Source organism: Biomphalaria glabrata, chromosome 6, assembly GCF_947242115.1.
Source record: "Biomphalaria glabrata chromosome 6, xgBioGlab47.1, whole genome shotgun sequence".
Classification (NCBI taxonomy): domain Eukaryota; kingdom Metazoa; phylum Mollusca; class Gastropoda; family Planorbidae; genus Biomphalaria; species Biomphalaria glabrata.
The window spans coordinates 26,833,131-26,841,260 of record NC_074716.1 but is presented as its reverse complement, the minus strand read 5'-3'; positions in this window follow the sequence as shown (position 1 = coordinate 26,841,260).

The window sequence follows — 8,130 nt, the reverse complement described above, 5'->3', positions numbered from 1 at the left end:
AGCAATGTTACATCATAAACTAATGTTAAACTAATGTTAGACCAGCAATATCACATCATAAACTAATGTTAGAACAGCAATGTTACATCATAAACTAATGTTAGACCAGCCATGTCACATCATAAACTAATGTTAGACCAGCCATGTCACATCATAAACTAATGTTAGACCAGCCATGTCACATCATAAACTAATGTTAGACCAGCCATGTCACATCATAAACTAATGTTAGACCAGCAATGTCACATCATAAACTAATGTTAGACCAGCCATGTCACATCATAAACTAATGTTAGACCAGCAATGTCACATCATAAACTAATGTTAGACCAGCAATGTCACATCATAAACTAATGTTAGACCAGCCATGTCACATCATAAACTAATGTTAGACCAGCCATGTCACATCATAAACTAAAGTTAGACCAGCAATGTCACATCATAAACTAATACTAATGTTAGACCAGCCATGTCACATCATAAACTAATGTTAGACCAGCAATGCCACATAGGAAACTACCAACTCAAGATAACAAAGGAAGACAAAAGTATTTTTTTAAACTAAAAAAAAATAAATTACCTCTCGAAGAGACAATCTGGAGAGTTTCTGTAAGAGTGATCCTTCTACTCTATAAAATTCATGAATGTTGGATTTTAAAAAAAATATGGCGGTGAATGGGAGCAAATGTAAACCTCACCTCCTTGAGACTTGCCTCACATTCTATGTGTACTGTTGAGTATAGAACGTGAGGAGTACCAGAGCCAAATGTATTAGATTTGGGCCTAACTTGTAAACTTTAAATATATATTAATTTATTAGATTTAACTTATAAACTTGAACAAATGAAATGTAAGAAATCCTTTTTAAAAAATCTAAAGGGGAAGAACTCCGTCCTTAAAACTATATCTGTCAATAATGTACAAGTTATTTTCCTTATTTGATATCAAACAAAATAATTAATTACCAATAATTGACAAATTGAGTATTTTTGTTTATTGACTCATGTTTTGTTAGGTGCAATAAGTAATTGTTTAAAGTATTAACTTGATTGGAGAATGCGTGAGGGAGAAATCGTGTTAACTATTATTTAAGGGGACTAAACCCAACAGATTTAACCATATCTGTGAACATTGAAGGATTAATTTCATTAATTTCTCTTATTGGTAACATACAAAATAATTAATTACAATTAATTCATTGACTAATCGTTTACTTACTTACCTTTGTCTTATCTATGTCAGTGAATAATTGTTCAAAGTTTCAACTTGATCAGAGCATGTGTGTGGAAGAAATAACATGTACACACTTTTTACCAGACATACAGAGTGAGTTGATATAAGCTTGGTAACAAGAACAACATTTACAGTACTTTAAAAAAAAACAAAGCTTATAAAAACCCCACTAATAAGTAATGAGCTGTAGATGTCAGGAGAATGCGTTTCAGCCGTGAAAAGTGCAAGAAAACGCTTTTGGCGTCGGGGCGTAGCCCCGAACCCCACTGATAAATAATGAGCTGTAGATGTCAGGAGAATGCGTTTCAGCCGTGAAAAGTGCAAGAAAACGCTTTTGGCGTCGGGGCGTAGCCCCGAACCCCACTGATAAATAATGAGCTGCAGATGTCAGGAGAATGTGTTTCTGCAGTGAAAAATGCAAGAAAACGCTTTTGGGTGTCGGGGCTTCGCCCCGAACCCCACTGAGGAAGCTTACAGTGCTCTACCAGACCCACAAGCTTGCAAGAGAAAGGCCTCAACATGACTTTTTTTTTTTTTTCTGTTTTTTTTCGCCGAAGATTGAGAAAGTCTTATATTATTCTCATATATCGAATATATATATACATATATATATATATATATATATATATGCTGTACGAACGTTTATGCATAGGGTTAGGGTTTACTGGGCGTTAGGGTTAGGGTTTGGAAAAAAATCGCCCCCCCCCCCCCCCACTCCAAAGTTCTGGATCCGCCAGTGCGATTGACCTAGACTTATAAATGTGTGTCATCAGAAATATTTTCATCAATTGTTTTTGTTTAGCTTTCTCATCCGCTTAGATCCAATCACTTGTCTGTGAAAGGGGGAGGGAAGAAAGGGGGAGGAAAGAAAGGGGGAGGAAAGAAAGGGGGTATCTTTGTGAATGTTTACATGATCATTTTTTAAATGCATACAAAAATGTTCACCCAGGGTTCAAGAGTCTTTAAGGGGACTAATTCAGCTTATACCATCAGATGTCAAGTACAATATCTTTCCCTTGTTCAAGACACCAAACAAAATAATTAATTACCAATAGTTAATTAACCAATTGGTTATTTTTTTTATACTGATTCTTGTGTTGTCAGGTAGAAGAAATAATTGTTCAAAACTTCAGCTTGATCCGAGATTGGGTGTGGGAGAAATAAAGTGTACAAACATTTTACCAGACAAACAGAGTGAGTTGATATAAGCTTTGTAAAAACGTATTCTCAATTTGTGACATTTAAAACTTCTTATATAATTATTTAATCATTAATGTTGGAATGTTTGTTTTTTTACGTATCAGTTGTTCCTTCATACTGAAGTAGAATGGTTGTCTAAAGGTTTAGGTTTGGCCATATTTTGTGTGTGTGTGTGTGTCAACTTAAATGATAAACACTCAACTTTATCCACAAATATTAATCAAGTGGAAACAGGACATCGAATATTTAACATACTCGCTTCATAGATTAATTACATTAACTTGCAGATACACGGTAACAACCTAAAGGTAATAAAAACGAAGTCTCGTGAGAGTCGAATTAATGAAACAAAACATTGGAATGCGAATTTTCTGATTACCAAATTTAGAATAGACAAACAGTCAGGAAGATGACTTTCTGACTTCAATTGAACATTATAAATTCTCTATATTCCAGCTCTGTGAGGATATACTGACTAGGGTAATCCCTTCAATGGATAAATCAATCAATATAAGGTTGATCGATTGATGCATGTAAGTACTAATGAAGGGCTTAAATGTGAAAAGTGTATCAGCTCTTATTGCACCCGATACTTAGATAGTATGGAACATCACCAGAAAGTTTCTAATTGTATTTCCATCTTTATTATCACCATAAACTAAACAATGTCAAGGTCACTTAATGGAACTTCGAAATTGCAGACTAAATAAAAGCAAGAAACGGAAGAAAACATTGACAGTGCAGTGCTAACAAAAAGTGGCGCCATTGTTCAAAACAAACCCTATCAACATTTCCTATTTCGGCAAGGTGCTAACCTTCTGATACAAAAAACTGGAAATCCCTGACTGAGAAGTTTTAATTTTAAAACTAACTGAATTGATGTCAAATATAATTATCCAATCAGCCCACAAATAAACATCAATGTTTTTTGGTGTTTTCATGGAGGTCAATTGCACATTAAATTTTTGTAATTCTTGTTCTAATTTAAATTTTATGACTAATAGATACAACTTCATTAAAACAACAACACATTTGAAGGTTGTGAATGTTCTATACGTGAACTGCAAATAAACACTACATCTATAGAACAAGTAAAGGCATATAAATATCTAGGCGTTATCATCAACAACAAGCTTTCATGGGAAGACCACCTTGGAACCCTAACCCTAACCCTAACCCATTAAACAAGAAGATCCTAGAGACATTTTACGGCGCGACTGTACAAAATCTGCTAACATACGGAATAAGTTGTTGGCAAGGCAACGCCTCATCTAAACTGTTGCAACGTCTAGAAAACATCATTAAAAAAGCATCAAAAATTACACTCACAACATTACCACATTTAAAGGAACTTTTTGAACAAACGTGCCTAAGAAAAATCGAACAAATCTTGGAAGACAACGGCCACCCGCTCCATCAGAACTACGCCAGGTCGTCGCGAAGTGGGCGACTGCTGTCAATCAAAACAAGAACGGAGCGGTACAAAAACTCGTTCGTACCTCACTCGGTCAGACTCTATCACCGCCACTCATTGATCAGGGAACATGAAATGCACCAAGATACCTGTTTGTAGTCGCTGAATGAACTCTTTATGTTGTCTGTTGTATTTATGTGTACGTTTCTGTTGTGTTGTCTTTGTATGAGAAACGAGTCCTTGTAATCACAACAAATTTCCGTAAGGATCAATAAAGCAGTCTTAGTCTTAGTTCGGAGACTGAATTACTGTCAAGCAAACTATAAACTATTTATCCAAGCAGCCCACTAATACACGTAACTGGTTTAGGTGTTGTCATGGAGATTAATTTCATATTAAACTTTTTTTTCTTCGTTTTCATTTAAATTTCATTTAGAGATATTTACGACTGCATTGAAACAAAGCAACACACTTTAATGAATGTTCAAAAATGATTCATTAGCTAAGCAGAGGACTACCGTGGCTAGTCAATTGTAAGAATTAAAAAAGTTTGGGAACAAACTGAATTAATGGATAAAATGTATAATATAACAAAATTTCGATTTCTGCATGTTGAATATCAATAAACTAATAGAATGACTATTTCATACTTTAATGCATAATATCGAGATTAAAACCAAAAACATCTTACATTAGTTCTGTGTTTATTTTATTATAGGACATACCTTCCCACCCTCAAGCCCCTATATTGTTCTTTGTTTGTCAAGACGGTACATGGGTGCATGCATACCTCAAGTGTACAGTTTACTTCTGTCTGGTCATGAACTCACGACACGGCGTTTTCTAAATTGAAAGAATTATTTGTTTTTACCAGGGAGACAATTCTATCATTGGAAGAAATATGTTATAGATAGGTTACTTCCCCTGCCCTTTAAAAAATTGTGCTTGTTTCAAGAATATTTTGTGTCCTTCACGTTGTCAGAAATCCTTGCTATTGGCTACTATGGAACTGATCTATCAATACAACCATTTTAAAATCACATACAAAAATAAAAGTATTACACTTTAAAAAATACGGAAGAGTGAAAAAAGAACTATAATGAAGTCACACAGCATAATAGCCTGATTGTTTCATCACGTGGTCTGATATGATCCTGTCACTTATCTAGACCTGTTGGGAAAGAGAGCAGGGGTGGTAGTGGCCATCCACCGCAACACAGTGCTGACTGAAATAACTATGTTTTTTTTTTTTACTTTCGTTTATGATTTGAGACGCCCATGTTTTAACCACTTTCCTTTCACCGTTTGACTTAGAAGTAAGTACGAGATGAAAATATGAGTTGAAAGTATGAGATGAAAGTATGAGATAAAAGTATGAGATGAAAGTATGAGATAAAAGTATGAGATAAACGTATGAGATGAAAGTATGAGATGAAAGGAATTTGGAGATACATGAGGAGCTACTTGTTCTATACATAACCCCACAACAAGCGAGGATGTTTTTTGAGAAATAACAGGTGATATTGCAGTACAATTTACCTTTGGTAAAGCTACCTAGTCTAACAACGGATGGCGCACTAACCATTATGAAATGGTTTTGATGCAAAGCTACTTGCAAAAATAAGAGAGACTAATGCCAATTTTAAATTTGCTCATTTTCAGTGCATCATTCACCAAGAAACATAACGCACAAAGCAATTACAATTCCAACATGTCATAAGACTGGTTTCAGCCACTATCAATTTTAATCGTGCCCGTGGCTTAAATCATCGCCAATTTTCAATGTTTCTGAATGACATTGGACACGAAAGTTTGCTGGCTCTCACGTCATAAAGAATTGAAGAGATTTTGTGTACTGAGTGAACAAAATGTATTGTTTCTGAACATGAAAGGTGAACCGGTTGAACATTTCCATACTGACGAATGGGTTCAGGATTTGGCATTTGCAATTGATCTCACTTGTCACCTGCAAGACTTGAATTTGAAACTTTAAAGTAAAGACTAAATTGTCACAACTGCATGTGATCATGTGAAGTGCTTTCAAGCAAAATTACTACTGTGGATAAACCAAATATTGAAGAGAACATCTTGTTCACTTTTCAACGTGTCTGGAACTAAAAAGATTAAATACGGCTACAACATTTGGTAAATATGTCTTTCACCTGGAATCGTTAGTAGATGCTTACACTGGCTGTTTTCATGACTTCGTTTCATACGAGCAAGAATTTTCGTTGTTTCTATAACCACTTTTATTTGCTTCTGAAAATGCTGCTGGTAATGTGCAACTAGAGCTGATAGAATAGCAGTGAGATTCTTTGTTGAAAGCTGCGCCAAAATTTAGTTATTTACCTAAACGGTACGTTAAATTGCGGAAATTAGCAGCCAGAATTCTAGCTATTTTTGCAAGCACTGATCGCTGTGAACAGTTCTTTTCTAGAATGAAAACTACAATCATCTCACCGTTCGAGATTATCTGATCACATTTTTTCGTCAGTGATGATAGTGTCAGTGGCAAACAAACTTTCACCCGATATTAATAAACTTGTATCTCAGAAATATGTCAAGTATCAGGACAAGGGAAAAAATGCGCAATGATAGTAATTTTAAATTACCAAAATTGTACTACAAATTTAGCTAACTAAGGGACTGGTATGCCATTAATTATTGAATTCTACTGTATTGTTTCTAATTTACATAAAATAAGTAAGCTGTTTTGCAACTGATTTTTGGCTGCGGCCCCTCAAGCCATAATAAGTTTTTATGCGGCCCATGCACCTTAACGAGTTTGACATCCCTGGTCTAAACTTTTCTAAGTCGTTGGCTTTCCTGTCTGATTCAAGCAGCCCATTCCATCTTATGTTGGCACTAAGAAGAAGGAACACTTGTATGAATCAATCCTAACCTATGGAATAAGAAATGTGCTATTATTTCTCTCTCTCTCTCTCTCTTTATCTCTGTATATATATATATATCAATCCCTACTCTTATTCAAATAATTAAGTAATCTCAACATATATACAGTGCTTTTTTGTAAAAAGAATAGATGCCGGTACTCAGTGATTAGTTGGCGGTACTCCGTAGTTGATTGCCTAACTTTTAACTACTAAAAATTAATAATATAGGTGCCGTTACGCAGTACCGGTGCGTACCGTCACAAAAAAGCCCTGTATAAAGTATATATATATTCTTGTTTTGTCATATATATATATACCTCCGCAGTTTTCAGTTCAGTGTTTTTTAACTTGTACATTTGTAAGGTATCACTAAACTGAGCGCTAGTGAAGTGGGAATGGAAAGATACAAACTGAATGCGCCTTTATGTAGTGTTTCCAAATTTATTTCATTCGAATCTTAATATTTTCTAAAAAAAAAAAAATATTTAAAACAAGATTACAAAGACAGTTTGTGTGGAAACACAAACTCAAAATCGGCCCCCGAAGTGGTCCACCCAGGCAGGCTTCAATATTTTCAGAAAGAACATGCAAAATGAAATTATATCAAAGACTAATGAGATTTAAGAATGGAGAAAGAAGGTTGACAGATCTTGTGTAGTGCCCCAACGGTACAGCAGATCAAAGGATAGGTGCAAGTTAATGCAAAGTTAGATGTGAACCTGGCCTAACTAGTTCCCCTTTCAGACCTTGTGGTCTATAGGGCAGATGATGTAAAGTTCATCTGTTTTTGTGGCCTACGGTTAACGAGGGTGTCATGTAGCCAGCACAACGACCAACCGCCTTTACTTTTCCCCAACTAATATCATGTACCCATTGGAGCTGGGTGGACTCAGAGGCGCCTAAGGATTCCGAAGTTGAAAATTCCAGTCTTCACCAGGATTCGAACCCGGGGTCCCCGGTTCAGAAGCCAAGCGCTTTACCGCTCAGCTACCGCGCCTCTCCTGGCCTAACTGAAATCTTATAAGTGATGTAATTGTTTTGAAAAGGCTCAATCTCTTATTTGATTGTTCTAGAATATCACTAATTAATGACCTTCACGAAAATGAAGTTTACAAGATTACTATTCGTTTTAATTTAGGTCTAACTTATAATGTATACTAATTAGCTTTTTCTCTTTAAAAAACTGCTTGCATAACTGATTTTAAAAATTAGATTTTTCGCTTTCAGAAAAAAAAAAGTAGCCGTTGCATCAGAACTTTGAATGGTCTAAAATATTGTGATGTCGGATTTTCAATATCTTTTCTTGTTTACGAGTTCTAAACGGGACGGACGGACAGACGGACAGACATTTCGCACAAAACTAATAGCGTCTTTTCCCCTTTCGGGGGC